The following is an 18789-nucleotide window of genomic DNA, read 5'->3' as shown; positions in this document are numbered from 1 at the left end:
CAAGCAAGAGCTAATACTGCAGTACTTCCCAATTTTTCATGTTACTGAAAATTACCAGCAGGTGGCAGAATAACTGATGAAAGTAGCCTGTTGAGCAAAACATAAGGAGGCTGATTTCCTTTGTGACATAGAAAAATAAAATGGATTGCCTTGTACCCACCCTGGATACAACCCCAAAATATTGCTCTGAGGGTTTGACTTTTTTTTTTTTTTTTTTTCGGCATTTGAATACAGGTAGCTGCCCAGTGGGAACAGAGATGGAGTAAAAGAAAGTGGGCTTTGTTGGGTTCCTTGGTGACTTGTGACACCAGGATTACTTGGGTTTTGTAAAAATAAATCTCTAGTGTATATTTACTCTTCTCCCTAGGAAAGTGTGGATTGGATGACCGGAGGATTGACACTTTCCTTACACAGCTCTTTAATATTGATACTTTGAAAGCCAAACAAAGCAATAAACTCCCCATAAACATTTGGCATCCTACCATTCATTTTTTCTATCAGGCCCTGCTGATTTTTGCTTCAATTTTTTAGTTCTCTTCTTCACTTATTATCAAAAGTGTTTTCTGATCTTAAATCGTGGGGGTTGCTTTTTAAACTTTATATTTGAACTTATGTGCAGAGAATTAATCACAGTGACCAAAAAATGTCTGAGAGGAGACTTGATTGCCTCTTTCATTTTTGGTTTTCTCAAATTTTTATTTTGAAAAATACCAAACGTACAAAAATTTAAAATAATACAATTTCAATTACCCTTCACCAAGATTCGTTAACATTTTGTCATATTTGTTTTCTGTCTCCTATAAAGCGAATTTACATACATTGAGGGGTATGGTTTTTAAGATTCCTTCAGTCTAGGTATTCACTCCAGTTTTCTTTTCTTTCTCCTCTCTCCCTCTCTTCCGTCTTCATATTTGAAATTTTTGAAGCTCCAAAAGTCTTCTCTTAGTCTCCCACAAGCGAATTATGCTCAGATCCTGCTGACAACCAACCACCCATAGGCTGAATCACTTTTACTTGTCTGTAATGTTCGCTTTGGTCAACAAAGTTTGGCCTAAATTCACAAGCGATTAAAAAAAAAAAAAAAAAAAAACTGCTATAGGACCTCTATATTCCTTAAGGAAAAATTCCTGGGAGAGCCCAGCTAGGGGCTTTTACTTTTCCGCTGATCGCAATTCAGGAAATACTGCAAACACCGGAAGCTGAGAGTTTCCTATTAGTCTTTAGATCTTTTCTCCGGACAGTTGTCTTTAATTTTGGAAATTGCGATCGTGTGCATACGATCCTCACTTAGCTTTGGGAGCCAAGCTGGAGCGTTCTTTTCAGGATTTTCTACTTAAAGAAAAAAAGAGAGTTTTCTACGAGGAAAAAGTAGTTTCGGCGGGGTGAGAGCCCAGTAGTCACGAATCTCAAAATCTAGCTAGCTGAAAGAACACACGTCACAGAATGAGTAAGCAGAGACACACACTGACTTAGCCTCATATATTCGTATCCGCGAAGACTTGCTATCGTCCCTGGTGGTCTAGTGGTTAGGATTCGGCGCTCTCACCGCCGCGGCCCGGGTTCGATTCCCGGTCAGGGAAGCATTTGTTTTCTCTCCTGAATACTTTTAATGATTAACTTCGTTTCTTCTACTCAGTTCCCACATGGGTGACCTTAGCTGAAACATAGGAAATACAGAAGAACATAAAAAATGGCTTAGAATTCTACCCGTTTTTGAAATACAAAATGGAATAAGGCTCTACATGCTCTTTTATGACAAACTATTTTTAAAGTTAATATATTTCTAACACTTTTCAGTGGAAATAAATATACTTTAGCAAAATAATATTTTCTTTTAACTTAATTATTTAATTTCTGTAAAGGTAATATAGTCACATGGTTTAGGATTCAAATATGCAAAAGGGCATAACTATCAAACCTAATTTTCACCTCTGCCTTCTAGTTTTCTTCTAATAAGGCAGTCAATAGTACGTTTTGTAATTATACTGTAATGTAAGTATACTATAAATATAAAATATAAATTTATTCTAAATGCAAATACATTCATACATACATATATCTAAATACGTTCCTCTTTCTTACACATATGATAGCAATCCATGCACACTTTTCTGAACTTTGCCTTTTTCACTTAACATATATTTAAAAAAATAGTTCCAGATTACACACGAAGACCTTCCTCATTCTTTTGTATGGTACATAGTATTCCATTGTATTGATACTCCATAATTAATGGAACCAGCTTCCTATTGATGACACTTAGGATGTTATTCTAATCCCTTGCCGCCATAAAAATAATCTTCTACATGTCATTTTGTCGTCATTGTTTAGTCGCTAAGTCGTGTCGGACTCTTGCGTCCCCATGGACTGAGGCCTAACAGGCTCCTCTGTCCAAGGGATTTTCCACGCAAGAATACTGGAGTGAGTTGCCATTTCCTTCTCCAGTCATTTTGTACATGTGTAAAATAAATGTCCAAGAACTGAAATGCTGGTTCAAAAGATATGTGCTTTTGTGGATGGGTAGTGCCAATATGCCCTCCTTCAAGGTCCTATCAATTTATACTCCCACCAGCAATGTACAATATAAACGTATTTTTTTTTACAAGCTCGTGGGTTTTCATCAAAATGAATTTGATCAATTGTGTTTCTGAACTTTTAGGTTTTTGTCCTTAAAATTTTGGCTTTACAAATAACACTTTAATGAACATCTGTGTGAATATATCATTGTCTATCCTTGGATACTGCTTTCTGATAAATTCATAGAAGTAGAATTACCATTTCATATATTAGATGGATTAAATAATTAAATATAAGAACTGAAACAATTAAAGATAGTGGATAATTATCTTATTGGGCTGGAGAAGACTTTTTCAAGATAAAAACAAACAGAAATCAATACTGACAGTTAAAACTACATAAAAACAGAAAACTGCCCATCTGAAATCCTATAAATAATATTAAAAGACAAATGGCAAACTAGCATGTCAGTAATATACATATAATACAAATACCCAATAGAAAAAGTCAACCAAGTGTATGATTTAGTTCTCAAAACTAATACAAATAATTAGTAAAGTTTATGAAAAATGACCAACTTCAGTAGTAGTACAGTAAATACAAGTTAAAATGAGACTCCAAATTTTTATGTTACACTTTTGAAAAATGAAAAGGAAGATGGTATCTAATTGGCTGATGTAATTTGGTAATACACTTTGAGTGAGGTTGCGCCACACAGCAATTTGGCAATATGTATCCAAATCTTAAAAATGTAGCTTTTCAATGGCAACTTTACCTCTATGCATTTGTGCTGAGGAAGCAGTCTCAAACGCTTAACAATATGTGTACAGAGATAACACCCACATTAAGGCCTGAACTTGTCCGCTGGATTTCAGAGGCACGGTTCAAGACAATAGATAAGCTAAATCGATTTCCCTTAAACCTCTGAAACAACTAAAAAACTACCCAATTTTTTTAATATACTCACAGAAGAAATCCTAGAGGTCTTCTTTTCCTTTTCGTCCTTTGGCTTTATGTTGAATATTTCGCAACATAAATCCCTAAACATGAAACAGTCCGACGAAAATAATCAACTCGTCATAGGGAAATAAACCAGCTTAGTTTCCTGTGTGCGTTGGTGGTATAGTGGTGAGCATAGCTGCCTTCCAAGCAGTTGACCCGGGTTCGATTCCCGGCCAACGCAGTGTCTCTCATTTTTATCAGGCCAAACGGAGGGAGAAAGATCTTTTGACCACCCATTTGTCCTCAAAGTCTAATCCTTCAGGGAGTTTCTAGCGAGAGTGGAGCTCCAGGTTTCTTGCTGCTACCAAGCCAAGCCTATCTGCTGGGTTTGGCCTCTTGCTTCGCACCTGTTTACGATAATTTTCCTTTGGGGGGCCTTTAGGTAATGTCCGTAAAGGACTATGATTTTATCTGTTTTTCTGAATACTCCGAGACGGCTTAGATTTACTGAAGAGTCAGCCCAAGAGTCCTTAGTTTCTGAGAGCGGGCGCCGAGGAACGGTGAGGGAAGCAAGAAAAAAAATAGAAAGGGACCTCAAAGCCTTTCGCAACTCACCAACTCCGCTTCTCTTTCGGTTCTAACATTCAGGAAACAAACATCAGCTCCAGGGTACCAGGTGGAGGTTTAAATAGGCCGAACGCCTTGAATATTTGGAGGGGAAAGAGAGAAGTGGTTTGAGGAAGGCGACTGGGGACGCGGTTCCCCGGCTGCAGGCGACAGACCTCTCAGATCTCGACAGTGCGCCGCCGTCCAGCAGAGGGGGTGATATTGGTGCAGGCACCGTGGGATTCTGGGACCCAGATTCGGGTGTCAGACCTGGCTTCGAAGTTGTGAGTGGAAACATTTGGGTTTATGTGCGAATAGCGCCAACTAGGCAAAGAAAGCTACAGTAAGATAATCCTGTTTCAAAGGATATTAAATCCAGCCGCACTGCGCCGCCGCGAAGGTAGCACGCCGTGATCGTATAGTGGTTAGTACTCTGCGTTGTGGCCGCAGCAACCTCGGTTCGAATCCGAGTCACGGCAGGTGACTGTAATTCGCGTCAGCAGTCCTTCGTTTTCGGAAACTTTTAGCGACTAAAAAAAAAAAAAAAAGTTTGTAATCCACTTTTGCTCAAGACTGCATCGCAGAATGTGCAGTCTATGAATTAGACGAATAACTGTCTCACTCCGCGGAGCTCACTCTGCGGCTCATCGACCTAGACGAACCTGACCAGCCCGGGCAGAGGCGCTTTCAGGGCGGTGTGAAGCGCCTCGGAGCTGCGAGAAAAGCCTGCCTTCACCTGAGCAGAGAAGACAGCTTTTCGCGGGTGACTCCGGAACTCAGCACCTCTTCCAGAAGTTGGAGAAACGAACGTTTCGGAGAGTGGAGTGAAATCTCCCGTGGGCCCCCAAGCCTGAGGCTCTGAATTCCATCCCGACTTGAAATCTCAGTGGGGCTTTTACCCGTAATGAATATGGTCTTTTACTGAGGTCACACGAAGTTTAGTATTTAAAAACAAAATCGTACCCCAAATGAATAGTGAATTGGACTTATTTTCCCGAGAGACGCGTCCGTCAGCTTCACCTCCACCTCACCCCCTGGTCCTAATGGCTGACCGGGGAAAAGGGTTTCGGACCCGGAAGGAAGCAGGAGGTTTCGGGAGAGCAGGTTCCCGCTCCGCTCCTAGTCCCTGCGGCAGTTTGCGCCTGTCATCCCCTTTCCCTTGCGCTTTTTCTTCTCTTCTTCAGTATTTCGGGTCCCAGACACCGGGTTATCAAAGGAATTTGCTAACCAAAAGGTCTCAAAACCGGTCTAAAAGGAATCTGAAGAAAGGTCGGGGTTTCAGGATTCGCGATTCCTGGGTCCTCGGCAAGCCCCCCTGGCCTCGCGCAGTCCCGTCACTATCGAAGCCTCGAGTTTTTTGGTGGCAAAGGCTTCTAGTACATTTATAAAATCCTAGAGCCCCAGGATGCTTTCAAATTAAGTTGCGTATATCTTTGACCGTGCAGGTAGGCCTTTGAAAGAAACTACACTTCTGTACGAAAGGCTCTGCGTACTGGCGCCCGGCTAGCTCAGTCGGTAGAGCATGAGACTCTTAATCTCAGGGTCGTGGGTTCGAGCCCCACGTTGGGCGACATAAGGTTTTGTTTTGCCTACCCACCTTCGGTTTTATTACATCTTCCTTTATTCGCTGCCAACTGAACCAGCAGCTTCTAAATAACTATTGTGGTCACTGCTGTTTTAAACTTCAGCAAACTACTCCAGAAATCGCCTCTATTTGCCCAAATTTCAGCAAAAAGAGGAATCTGGGCTACCGATTCCAGCATCTCAGGTTGAGACCAGGGGTCCCTTATCCACGGCCTCCTGGACCCAGGTTCCTCCGAGGACCGAATCCGCGGCCCGCGGAGCTCCCCCTTTGTTGTGTGCCGGAAGTGAGCTTCATCTGCTGTTCCCCATCGCCTCCCATCCTTCGTATTACCTCCCGAACACCATCCCCGAACCCCGCACCCCCCTCACCCTCACCCCCACCCCAGCTGTGGAAAAGCCGTCTTCCACGAACCTACTTCCTGGTGTCAAAAAGTTGGGGACTCACTGTCTTAGGACATGACCAAACGGAAACACTTTCGTTCTCTTTTAGTCAGTGGGAAATTTTGGATGAGGTGTTGAAGTGCCTTCTTCGGTAGTTAAAAAGTTCGCCGTTAGGTGCTAAGCAACGTGCTTTTGCTTTCTTGGTTTTGAAACATTCATCAGCCTCAAAGGACTGATCTCCAAAAGAAAAAGAGGAGAGGACCCAGGAAAAGAAGCTGAGGAGGAGGGACGCGGAAGAGCAAAGAAAGGGGGAAAGGATCGGGAGGAGCAAGGATGAAGGCCTGAGAGAGGCAGGCGGGGAGATTGCAGTACTGTCATTGGATGAGTATATCCGGCCTCTCTGGAACGCTGCACGCAAGCTTTTTGAATTGGCTATTGATCGGTCATTTTGAGTTAACTATGGATCGAACTTTGCTCTAACCCGGAAGGCCCGAGGTTGATTACGTTGTCCCTGCTAAATCTCCCGTTCAGTGTTGGGATGGGTGGTGTGAGTAAAGTCCGTTTTCTAGGTGAGTGGAAGCCGAGTTTGGCAGCAGTCATCAGGCTTCTCCACCACAATGCGGACATTCCCTCTTAATTCGTCAGACAGATCTTCCCACTTCTCCGGAAGGATCATTAGCCAGTCCTACTCTTTTTTTTTTTTTTAAGTTTGTAAATGTTTAGACTCCATTATTTATGGAACCATCTCCAAAATCATCAATACAGTAGCCAATTATTCTCAAGGTATTGTGTCAAGATAAGCATCACCAAAATCCCCTGGAAACTTTTGAGAAATGCATATCCTGAAGCCCTACCTCAGACAGATTCAGAAACTCTTGAGGTGAGCCCAACAGACAGTCTCACCAGGTGATTTGGATAAATGCTCAAGTTCAGGAACAGATGTGTTAGAGCAACTTCCTTTCCTATCAACCAAGATGTACCATGTTCTTGGGTAGGATACTCAACATCAGAAAGATAACACCTCTCCTTAACCTGGTGTCTGAATTTAACAGTTTTCACTAAAATGTCAAGAAATTTTTTTAAATTCAAGCTGGATAACATATAATCATAAAGTTTAAATGGAAAAATAACAAGCAGTAACTGTCAGGGAAATTCTTTTTTAGAAAGAGGAATGAGGACGGACTAACCCTATGAAATATTAAAATGCCATAAATTATAATGATTAAAGTGGTAAAATATCTTGTATGAATGAAACAGCAATCAATAGGACAGCACAAAGTCCAAAAATGACCAAAATATATAAAGAAATGTAACATAATAGAAAGAGGGACTTGAATCATTAATTCTAATGAGCAATTTTTTAATAACTAGGTAGCTGTCTGAGAAAAAAATAATGGTCAATAAATCATAAGCTTTGTGTGTTCAGTCGCTTAGTCTTGTCAGACTTTTTGAGACTGCATGGACTGTAGCCTGCCAGGCTCCTCTGTCCATGGAATTCTCCAGGCAAGAATACTGGAGTGGGTTGCCGTGGCTCCCTCTAGGGGATCTTCCTAATCCGGGGATCGAAACCGCGTCTCCTGCATCTCCTGCATTATAGGCAGTCTTTACCGCTGAGCCACACCAGGGAAGCTCAGTGATATCCTTTATATAAAAGTAAATTCCAAATTGATCAAAGATTTAAAATAAAAATGAAAAGGAATATAAAATTCTTATAGAAATATGAAACAATTATTTTGTTTTCTTGGGGTGTGTGTGGAAAAGGCTGTTCTAACTATGACACAAACTCAGTCCTGAGAGAAAATATTGATTAATTTCACTATATAAATGAATGGAATCTCTGTAAGAAAAGTTGAAAGACAAATGACAATTTGGGGAAGTATTTGCAACTCATATTGTGTTAAAAACCCTCCATTTTGAGTTAATTCTTTGGTGTATCAACATCCTTCTCACAGGCCCCTTGTGAATGCACACACAAAAACAACTGAAACCCCTTGAAAAGCAACCCAACCGGGACTCTAACTTTCCCCTCCTCCCTCCACTTCCCTGTCTCCCTGCTGCTCCCTCTTCCTCCTTCCTTTCTCTCTTTCTCCATCTTGGGTTGCTTTCCTTAGACCCCACTCAGGACCCCAGTGAAGGCTACAGTGCAAAGGCCCTGGCTCTCACTGCTCCCCACTTGTTCAACTGAACACCCTGCCCACTGTGCTTCTGCGTGGCCCTGCGCTTGCCAGCGGTGACCCCACTCTGGGAACTGAGAGTATAATAACCTCCTCTTCTGTTTCTCCTCCCTTCCTGTGGCTGCACCAAATTTATCATACCATGCTGGAAATCTACATTCTTAGAACACACATCATGTACAAAAGACTAATTTCCCTAATATTTACAGAACTATAAGCCAACAAGAAATAAACCAATAACCCAATAAAAATTTCAAACATATAAAGAATAGAAAATATAAAAGGCTATTGCCCCATGAGAAGATACTTAACATTCAACATTGCTGTTAACAAGAGTAGTGCAATTTAAAACTAAGTTGAAATAACATTTTCAGTCATAAGAAATGGTAAATTTTTTGAAGTTTAATAGTTGGAGAGTGAATAAACATTGTTAACAAGAGAGTGAATTGGTACAAGTTCTACAGGGTGCTTTTTGAACAATATAAAAACTTTTCACAAACTTTTTTTTTACTTCAGCAATCCACATTTAGAACTTTATCCTACAATATAGCTATACAAGTGTGAAATTGTGTACAAAGTTATTCAAGAAACACTTTTTATTAACTAAAAAACTGGAAACTCTCCAAAGGTCCATCAGTTTGGGGGTGACTAAATAAATGGCAATACAACCACACAATTAAATATAGCTGTAGAAAAGAATGAGAAAGCTCTTGAGAGAAGACTTACAGAAATTGGTTATAATTCAATGATAAATACATGGAAAATTAAGCAAATGGAAAAGTAACATAATTTTACTGCCAAGGGAAAAATATATTCAAAAAGTGATAACATTAAATTCTGTTACTAGTTTGTATAGTAAAAATGATAATCATTAATCATTATGATTATGTATGTATGTATATCAATATGATATACTAGGGTTGATATACTAGGGTTTCCCAGAGAAACAGAACTAATAGAAGATACACACATATGTATATAGAAATTTAGTTTGTATACAGAGATGTTATTGTGGAGGGTGGTAAATATAAAACTCTTCAGGGTAGGCCAACAGGCTGGAAACCCAGGGAAGAATTGATGTTGTAACTCTAATCTGAAAACAGAGTCTAGAGGCAGAATTCTGCCTTTCTTTGGGGATCTAAATCTTTTTCTCTTAGAGCCTTCAATGGATTGGATGAGGCCTACTCACATTTTGGAGGGTAATCTGCTTTACTCAGAGTCTACTGACTTAAATGTTAATCTCATCTAAAAAATACCTTCAAAGGAACATCTGGATTAATATTTGACCCAGTATCTGGGTACCATGGCCTAGCCAGATTGACACATAAAATTAACCATTACAATTGGGAAAATGGAAAAGTGGAAAATGTATATGTGTGCGTAGTGGTCAGTCTAGTGGGAGTATGTAAAGGAGAGATAAAGTGCTTAAAACTAGAAAATCAAAAATTAACAATATTTATTTATAGAAACAAATGAATAACCAATCACTGATTAAAAGAATTTAAAGTAGTTACTTCTAGGGAGCAGGAAATGGCAGAGAGGTTCAGGGGACTGTCAGTTTTCATTACCAGGTTTTTAAGTGTTTGACTTTCTAAACTATGTGCATATACAAGCTTGCTAAAAATAAATACTAAATGAAAAAGTTTTTCATATGTTGTAATGTTTCAAGTATTTTACCAATTTGTTGTCTTTTGAATATTGTAGAGGAACAGTTCTGCTGTGGCACCCTGGTGACCTTCTATGTATTTGCACAGGCCACAGAAGCGAAGACCTTGAAGTGAAACTATTGTGAAACTTACCACAAGGCAAAGCACCTTGTGATTGTCCCCAAACAGCAGAGGACGGGAGGCTTGTGAAGAGCAGCCAGGAGAGTTTCCATTCTCCTCCCTGTCTACCCTGGGACAGTTTTTCATTGCCTTGCAACTTCTTAAACACACTTAAGGCATTCTGCCTACCTCCTCACTCCTTCTCTGAGGACAGCTGCAGACGGTAAAACTCTTAGCTGCAGTCTAGAATTAACTCCTCAATAACAGGGTATCCCACAACTTGCATTGCAGTCACTGACCCCTTTTGTTTCAGTGACATCCCTTTGGATGTTGGGGATGAGGACTTGTGAAGTCTATACCTCCAACTACTCTTCCTTTTGCTGTATATATAAGTAATAAACCAGCTGAATCTAAAAGTGGCTTGTCATTGCAATGAGAAGGTCGTGCACCTCAACTAGAGAAAAGCCTGTGCAGCAAAGACCAAGCACAGTCAAAAATTAAAAAATAATGACAATAATAATAAAAGTGACTTATATCTTTACAGGCTGAATCACCCAGGCCTTGACTTTGCCAGATGTTGAGTGCTTCATTTACCTTTTTTTTTTTTTCAACTACATATGTACATGTGAAAGTGGCTCAGACCTGTCCAACTCAGTCCATGGAATTCTCCAGGCCAGAATACTGAAGTTGGTATTCCTTCCCTTCTCTAGGGGATCTTCCTGACCCGGGAATCAAATCGGGATCTCCTGCATTGCAGGCAGATTCTTTACCAACTGAGCTATCAGGGAAGCCCTTTTTTGCTAAACAAATTCTTAAACTTTTTATGTACATAAAGGTATTGGGTTTTTTTTCTTTCCCTAGGAATTTTGAGTTTTACATCATTCTTAGAAAAAACTTTTCCCTACAAGACAGTAGAAGTTTTATTACAGGTATTTTCTGAAGGAAGAAAGTTGTAATTGTTCTTCTGCTAATGAGCTGAACAGATGCAGTGAGCTCTCAAATAACTTTGTGGCATATTCCCTGAAGCCCTCTGAAACCCAGACCTGCTGAGGAGTAAGAGGGTTTCTTGGGACCTCCCAACTCAGGATTCTTGGGCTCTAAGAAGGGGATGCAGTCACTAAATAGATGGTGCAACATTTTGGGGGTTAGCTATAGTGAAGAGCAGTTACTAGGCCTGATTGGCCAAGGGGAGAGAGCTGTTTCTAGAACCTGGGAAAGCAATAGTTGTAGGTAAGGCTGTAACTATAGTATAGTGCCACCGAACAGTAACTGTCCTGGGGAGTGGCAAAGAACACAACTACTGCCAACCTGCAGGAAACAATTACCCTGACTTCATATTCCTCCCACCCTCCCCATTCCCAGTCAGTACATCCCATTGGCTGTAGCCAACAAGAAGCAGTGGGCAGAGGAGTCTTTCTGCACAGTTCAAGAAGACTCTTTCTGGGGTGTATGATAGGGTGGCTAATGATGAGAATATATATGGAGGAACAAATGCATAATACCCAGCAAATACGGTCTTTCCATTCTTGAGATTAAAAATAAATAGTCCCATGTGTACTCTCTCCTCCACCCGCACTGCTTCCCCTGTTGGTGTGGTACATTTGTTATAATTGATGAACTAATATTGATTCATTATTATTAATGTTAATGGTTTCCACTGGGTTTATGCTTTGTGTTGTATAGTTTTAGTCCTGAGATTTTTAATTGTGAAAGCATCTCAGCTGCATTTTCAAATAGGTTTTTCAAAAAAGGTTTTTTATTTCCTGAATTCTTTCATTTACTTGAGAATATTTATTTGTCATTTTTAGACCTGTATATCTGGAGTGGAGATATGTATGCATGTATACTTTTAAATGGCTGCTTTTCATACCATAGCTAGATTCTCTTTTCCACAAAAATACTGGTAATGCAACTGAAATTTCAAAATGTAGAGGTTTTAGATTTTTTCCTTTCATTTTTGTTTGTTAAATTAATTATCTGTGAGCTTCTAGCTCAAATCAGACAAGCAAACAAGGGGAGAAAGGAGCAAAAGAAAATTTTGTGGAATTTCTAGATCCCGGTGCTTTAAGAAGTCATAGAAATTGTTATTTGCCCAAGATTGCAGAGGAAAGGCTGTGACTGTGGGTTCATGGTTGGCCTTGTGGCTTCAGCATCCTTTAGTCAAGTTTGAGTTACAGCCTGGCTTGCCCAAGGTTTTTAATATATATATTTATAAAGTAGGTGACTATTTTGTTATAAAAATCATAAAGTCATGCTGTTGACTTTATTAAAAATAAAATTTTTTATTTTATTAAAAATAAATTTGTTTATTGATAACCATCAAGTTGGTATTTGTTTGGCCTTTGGGAATGAGTAGTGGAGATGAGAATTTTCTCAATATATGTCCCGTTCTATAATTCCTTGATTTTTCTGTGTACACACACACACAGTCTCTCCAGGAAGAAAAAATAAAAGAACTACACAGGACAACTTCTCTCCCACTCATGTGAGTATTAAGTCTGTGCAATTAAGTCACTATGAAGGCATTTTAGACACTTGAGGAATGTCTATGTTACCACCTATTCTGCACTGAATATTGATGTCCCTCCCAAGTTCATATGTTGAAGCACTAACTCCCCATTGTAACAGTATTAGGACTAGGTGGAGCCGTTGGCAGGTAGGTTTAGATGAGTTCCGGAGGGTGGAGCCTTCACTAATCATTCTGGGATTAGGTCCTTATAAAAACAGAAGAGACCCTCAGTGTACAGGCCTTATGCAAGCCTCGGGGAAGAAGACCCTCAACAAGAACTATATCGGTCCCGGGCCCTGACCTTGGACTTTGCAGCCTCCAGAACTTTGAGATAACCTGAAATTGCAAGAAAGGACTTTGAGCAAGTAAAACGGTACGTCCCTGGGTGGGCTCGAACCACCAACCTTTCGGTTAACAGCCGAACGCGCTAACCGATTGCGCCACAGAGACACGGGAACCTAACCCGGTAAATTTGTGTCCTGATCCCAGAAATTGCTTTTCAGCCTCTCGCCGGGACTATCTTCACATTCCCATACTTCGGAAACCCGAGTTGTGCGCGAGACCCTGAAGCCCAGAGTTGGTGTCGCTGGTCACGTTTGGACATCGATAGAACTTCTGGGGGTCAGCTAAGGGGCTCTGACAGCCGAAGGCCAGATCCACAGCCTTCCCACCGGCTCCTCCGCACCTCAACACCCGCCCTGCACCAGGTGACTACCGCAGCCTCCCGGGCACTCCGTGCCAAGGACACGAACCGGCTGTGCCCCCACTGCGCTGCCCACGCCCTGTGCCTCCAGCTGTGGATTCCGACCCACAGGCACCTCGGAATTGCTCGCGGTGCAGCGGGTCCTCCAGGGCAGGGCCTCGCACCTAGTAGTTCAGTTCAGTTCAGTCGCTCAGTCATGTCAAACTCTGCGACCCCATGGACTGCAGCACGCCAGGCTTCCCTGTCCAAAACCAACTCCCGGAGCCTACTCAAACTCATGTCCATCGCACCTAGTAGGCACTCATAGGTGCCGGGCGAAGGATGCACACCACCCCCAAGGTCCTAGGGCAACCAAGAATTTCAGTGTGTGCTTTAAGCTTTTGGACCTACGAGGAACCCCGGAAACGGAAGGCGGAAAAGCTTTCTCCAAGCCGGAGGCGCTTTTGTTCCCGGAGCAGATTAAGAACAAGGCAAATGTCCCGACTTCGGACATGTGCGCACTGGGACCGAAGCGAGCTACCCACCGTGGACTGCGACTCAGCCGCAGTCCCGGGTCGTCCGTCCTGAGGGGAGGGGAGGGTCGACCAGGGAAAGCTGAAGAGGAGAAGAAAGCGGGTGGGAGTGCAGGCAGCCCGGGGAGGGAGAGAGAGTGCGCGTGCTAGTGCTCTGGCCATTGAGGGAAAAGGCCAGAAGAAACGGGAAGTGCCTATTTTCGTTAGATCGCTTTGATTACCATCTCCCTGCCTCCTTTCTGTCGGCCACGATTATTTACTGTTGTATGCTCTCGAATTGGAACGACTGATGTTCCTCTCTGAAATGGTTGGCTAAAGACCATCACGCCCTGAGGAGTCCAAAACTCTAAGCGCGTGGCGAGGGGCCCGCGGCCCCGCGCGGTAGAGGGTGCACACCTCCGGCTCACCCCATGAGGGTTGAAAACGCTCCCCCAGGGGTACTCCGACTCCGCCCCAGCCCTCTGCGGCTGGGAATCGGCGGCGCGATGCCTCTCCGCCCTCCTTGCCTGAGGAGTGTTAAATGTTACTAACCCGGCGTACTGTCAAGTAGATGCACGGTCAGGGAAGGCCTAGTATCATTCCTGGAGTAATGCTGACTGTTTACTAAAGGTAGGATGATGACAACTGTAGCTTTAATCCCACATTAATAGAGCTGGAAGTCCACAATAGTTTTGTGGTCTTGTGTGGGCTACCTGCAAGCAGGAACTCTGACTTTTTCCCCTCAGTAATAAACTTAGCTAATACTCTGTTTATCAATATGCGTGTTCCTTTGAGTCTGGATTTCTTATTTCCCCAACAGCCCCCACAGAAGAGGTGGAAGATGCCGGGGTGGGTGTTGCTGAGACACAGAAAAGTGCATTTGGTGCTGTGTGAACTCTCCCTTGTGAACCTTGGAGAAAAGTACTCACAATTGTCGTGGAGTGTCAGAAAATTCCAATAACAGGACTAAGGAGGTGGATCTGTTAAATCTCAGTGGGACATTCTTGGGATGAATTGGATAAGATCCTTTCGTCTTGGATGTCTGAGGTTCCATCTGGGTGGAAATGAGCAGGGAGAGGCCTTTCTACAAGACCGGGAGAAGGGTGAAGTTGCTCCCTCAACCCGACCCCACCTCTGAGCAGTAGTTTCTACCCACTAGCTGGGTCTCTCCTTGAGCTCAGAAGTAGCATGGTTGTAGTTTGTGACTTATGCTGATGAGCCTTGGGGAGGAGGGAATCCATTATACTTATTACAGACCTATTTCCTCATTAGCAGCTCTCCGAGTTTGCCTTCGGTCTTCCCCAAGCCATTTTACATTTGGGCAACTGATCCCAAGCTGGTAGGGAGGAAAGCTCATGGCTCTTCATCATCCTGCTAGCTCAGTTTGTAGCGTGCAAAACTTCTAATTTTAAAGTCTTGAGCATAGCCCAGCATCCAGTGCATTTTATTTGGTTTTCTTTGGATTAGTAGCCGCAGTTTCAGGGCTGTACTGCTCCCTACAGTGGCCATGAGGGAGTTTGTGGTCCTTCTCATTGGAACTCTGTTCCAGGAACCACTACTTTTTCTGTTTTGATAGTAAAAATAGTGATGTACAGTAGTTTTAATTCCTCTGAGGCTGGCAGAACCCATGATCTTTTATTTTGCACCACCCCAACTCTAGGGTCATCTTGGGTCTAAGCAAGGGAGGTCGATTGTGTAAGCTCAGTCTTCCTGCTCATTCTTTTTATGATGCTGTGGAAGCCCCCAGAGACAACTGTATTTGATTCTATGCATTAAAATTCATTGATCTAAGAAGGCTGTGCAGGTTTCAGCAGATCATCAAAGGAGGTTTTTGGTAGAAGAAAGATTAAAAACCCAAACACATAGAGATATTGGTGGGACCAAGTCCCAGGTCCTGGGTTCATCCTAATTACAGGTGGGGAAGAAATGGAAAGGAAGACTCAGAAGAAAGAAGGGCAGAACTGGGAGGAAGAATAGGAAAGGGGAGGAAAGAGACAGATTCAAAGGAGAAATTTAGTCACTGGTCCCCAGTTATATGACAGCTTGTCTCTCTGGGTCTCCCCTAGCAAACTTTATCCTAAGACAGACATCCTTCCACCCATCTGATTCTGGGAATTCTAACATTTCCTATTAGGTCTACCAAGCCTACACCAAGTGCCCTCTTGTCCCTTTTAGATAGCTTTTTGCTAATCCTTTCTTTTGTGGTCCTAGGAGAGTCTGCAGGAGAGGCAAACTTCACCTTAAGCCTCTTGTGGTCTCCAGCTGGGCCTGAGAATTAGATTGACATAAGACAGACTGACAGGAGGAAAACATACTGATTGTCACATGTCTATGGGAGCCCCAATAGGAAAGTGAAAACCCAAACAACTAACTAGACCTAAGTATTTATATACAAGGTTGAACAAAGAGAGGTCATGATGGAAAAGTAAAATATATGGGAAGACTAAAGGAAGATATGAGTTAACAAAATCTGTTTGTGTGGATTTCTCTGGGCCTTGACTTTCTGTCTCTGGTGATAAAAATGTACTTGCTGTTTTCCAAATGCCTTTAGCTTAAAATAATTCTTAGGCCTAATTGGCATGTTTTGGAGTAGCATGTAGTTGAACATTGGAACATAGCCAAAGAACAGGATACTGAGCCCTATCTTCTCCTGGTGCTGTGAGATCACCATGCTGAAAGTGAATTCAGCAGGCCCAGATCAGTCTCAGTAGCACTTGTTAATAAAGTTAAAAAAAAAAAAAATCCTTCGGCCAGGTCATTTGTAAATATGGAAAACAACGTTCAAATTATTTAGATATCATAATGTTCCTGCCTAAACCTTAATTTTAAAACCACTGAAAATAATCCAGGACTTCCACCTACAGCCATAGTATAATAATGTCACTAGATTAGACTTATTGCCTTCAGTTCAGTTCAGTTCACTTCAGTTGCTCAGTTGTCCGACCCCATGAACCACAGCATGCCAGGCTTCCCTGTCCATCACCAACTCCTGGAGTTTCCCCAAGCTCATGTCCATTGAGTTGGTGATGCCATCCAATCATCTCGTCCTCTGTCGTCCCCTTCTCCTTCTGCCCTCAATCTTTCCCAGCATCAGGGTCTTTTCAAATGAGTCAGTTCTTCGAATCAGGTGGCCAAAGTATTAGAATTTCAGCTTCAACATTAGTCCTTCCAGTGAACACCCAGGACTGATTTGCTGTAGGATGGACTGGTTGGATCTCTTTGCAGTCCAAGGGACTCTCAAGAGTCTCCTCCAACACCACAGTTCAAAAGCATCAATTCTTTGGCGCTCAGCTTTCTTTATAGTCCAACTCTCACATCTACATGACTACTGGAAAAACCATAGCCTTGACTAGACAGACCCTTTGTTGACAAAGTAATGTCTCTGCTTTTTAACATGCTGTCTAGGTTGGTCATAACTTTCCTTCCAAGGAGTAAGCGTCTTTTAATTTCATGGCTGCAGTCACCATCTGCAGTGATTTTGGAGACCCCCAAAATAAAGTCTGACACTGTTTCCACTGTATCCCCATCTATTTCCCATGAGGTGATGGGACCAGATGCCATGATCTTAGTTTTCTGAATGTTAAGCTTTAAGCCAACTTTTTCACTCTCCTCTTTCACTTTGATCAAGAGGCTTTAGTTCCTCTTCGCTTTCTGCCATAAGGGTGGTGTCATCTGCATATCTGAGGTTATTGATATTTCTCCCGGCAATCTTGATTCCAGCTTGTGCTTCTTCCAGCCCAGCGTTTCTCATGATGTACTCTGCATATAAGGTAAATAAGCAGGGTGACAATATACAGCCTTGATGAACTCCTTTTCCTATTTGGAACCAGTCTGTTGTTCCATGTTCAGTTCTAACTGTTGCTTCCTGCCCTGCATACAGGTTTCTCAAGAGGCAGGTCAGGTGGTCTGGTATTCCCATCTCTTTTAGAATGTCTGCCCTAGTGGCTCAGTGGTAAAGAATCTGTTCGATCCCTGGGTCGGGAAGATCCCCTGGAGGAGGACATGGCAACCCACACGAGTACTCTTACCTGGAGAATTCCATGGACAGAGGAGCCTGGTAGGCTACAGTCCATAGATTCCCCCAGAGTTGGCAACGACCGAAGCGACTAAGCAGCTGTGTGCCCATCATCAAGTCCAACAACCATCAACCGCTTCTCTCCCACTTCTCCATTAGGACCTCACAAGCGTGGTCTCACCCAGCAAAAACTGTTGAATCTAATCCATTGCAAGTCTCTGTTATTAAGAACATACCAGGGTGCCTCTAGGATACACGTTTTAAAAACTCAAACTGTGTAAACTCCAAGGTGACACGGAAAGTGCAATCAAAATGGAAGCAAGAAGGTAAAATTCAGAGGATGTACATGAAGTACTTATCTCCTGGAAAATAACGTAGAGTCGGGAATGACTTAGCGACTAAACCACAGCAACATCATGTCATACTACCAAGTGAGTACGTGACAAGTCACTCGCAGAATTAGAACACGACAATCATCAGGAACACCCGTAGCCAAAAAAGAAAAAATTGTACTAAAAAAAAAAAAAATCACCACTCTCCCGATTACAAGAGATCAAACTAATCAATGCTAAAGGAAATCAGTTCTGAACATTTGTTGGAACAACTGAGGCTAAAGCTTCAATAGTTTGGCCACCTGATGCATAGAACTGGTCTATTGGGAAAAAACCCGAATGCAAGGAGACAAAGTAGAAGAAAATGTGACAATAGAAAAACATACAGTTTAATACCATCACCGATTAAATACACGTTAATTTCAGTAACGTCACGATGATGGAGAAGAACTGAAATTTAGCAGGGTCAACAAGATTAATCTACAGCCCGCCTATATAAAGCTACTGATTTTCAGGAATGGTGAAAAAATGTAAAAAATTAAATAAAAAGCTAAGCGTGGGAAAGTCCATATCTTTGACTGTGGTGTTTCAAAACACTCTTGACATTCTCTTATATCAAAACAAACTAGCAACCAGTTCTACAAAGAAACATACTCCAGCGAAAAAAACCATCCGGAAATTCACTAGCTTTGCGAAGAAAACTTACTAATCACCGGATGTTACTATAGACTTAGAAAAAGCTTCTTCTGATTTTGGACAAAGAAAATAC

The 18789-nt window shown here is 42.1% G+C and overlaps 2 long non-coding RNA genes and 5 other non-coding genes across 7 annotated transcripts in view; 5 read left to right on the top strand and 2 right to left on the bottom strand.

Annotated features, from left to right (window-relative positions):
• Window positions 1-10413, top strand: part of LOC122676869 — a 34152-nt gene extending 23739 nt beyond the window's left edge. The window contains exon 3 of the long non-coding RNA XR_006335650.1: window positions 9909-10413. This is a non-coding gene — a long non-coding RNA (uncharacterized LOC122676869). The remainder of the gene's footprint in view (window positions 1-9908) is intronic.
• Window positions 1368-4387, bottom strand: LOC122676868. Its single transcript, XR_006335647.1, has 3 exons — window positions 4075-4387; window positions 3485-3557; window positions 1368-1657 (listed from the first exon to the last, which is right to left on the bottom strand). It is a non-coding gene; the product is annotated as an uncharacterized LOC122676868 (long non-coding RNA).
• On the top strand, window positions 1509-1580 carry TRNAE-CUC. Its single transcript has one exon. It is a non-coding gene; the product is annotated as a tRNA-Glu (tRNA).
• TRNAG-UCC lies at window positions 3629-3700 on the top strand. The gene has a single exon. It is a non-coding gene; the product is annotated as a tRNA-Gly (tRNA).
• Window positions 4473-4544, top strand: TRNAH-GUG. Its single transcript has one exon. It is a non-coding gene; the product is annotated as a tRNA-His (tRNA).
• TRNAK-CUU lies at window positions 5563-5635 on the top strand. Its single transcript has one exon. It is a non-coding gene; the product is annotated as a tRNA-Lys (tRNA).
• Window positions 10414-12855: 2442 nt separating the features above from the next.
• Window positions 12856-12929, bottom strand: TRNAN-GUU. Its single transcript has one exon. It is a non-coding gene; the product is annotated as a tRNA-Asn (tRNA).
• Between the last annotated feature and the right edge of the window lie 5860 nt (window positions 12930-18789).

Source organism: Cervus elaphus, chromosome 20 (genome assembly GCF_910594005.1).
Source record: "Cervus elaphus chromosome 20, mCerEla1.1, whole genome shotgun sequence".
Taxonomy (NCBI): Eukaryota; Metazoa; Chordata; class Mammalia; order Artiodactyla; family Cervidae; genus Cervus; species Cervus elaphus.
This window is presented reverse-complemented; position numbering and strand designations above follow the sequence as displayed.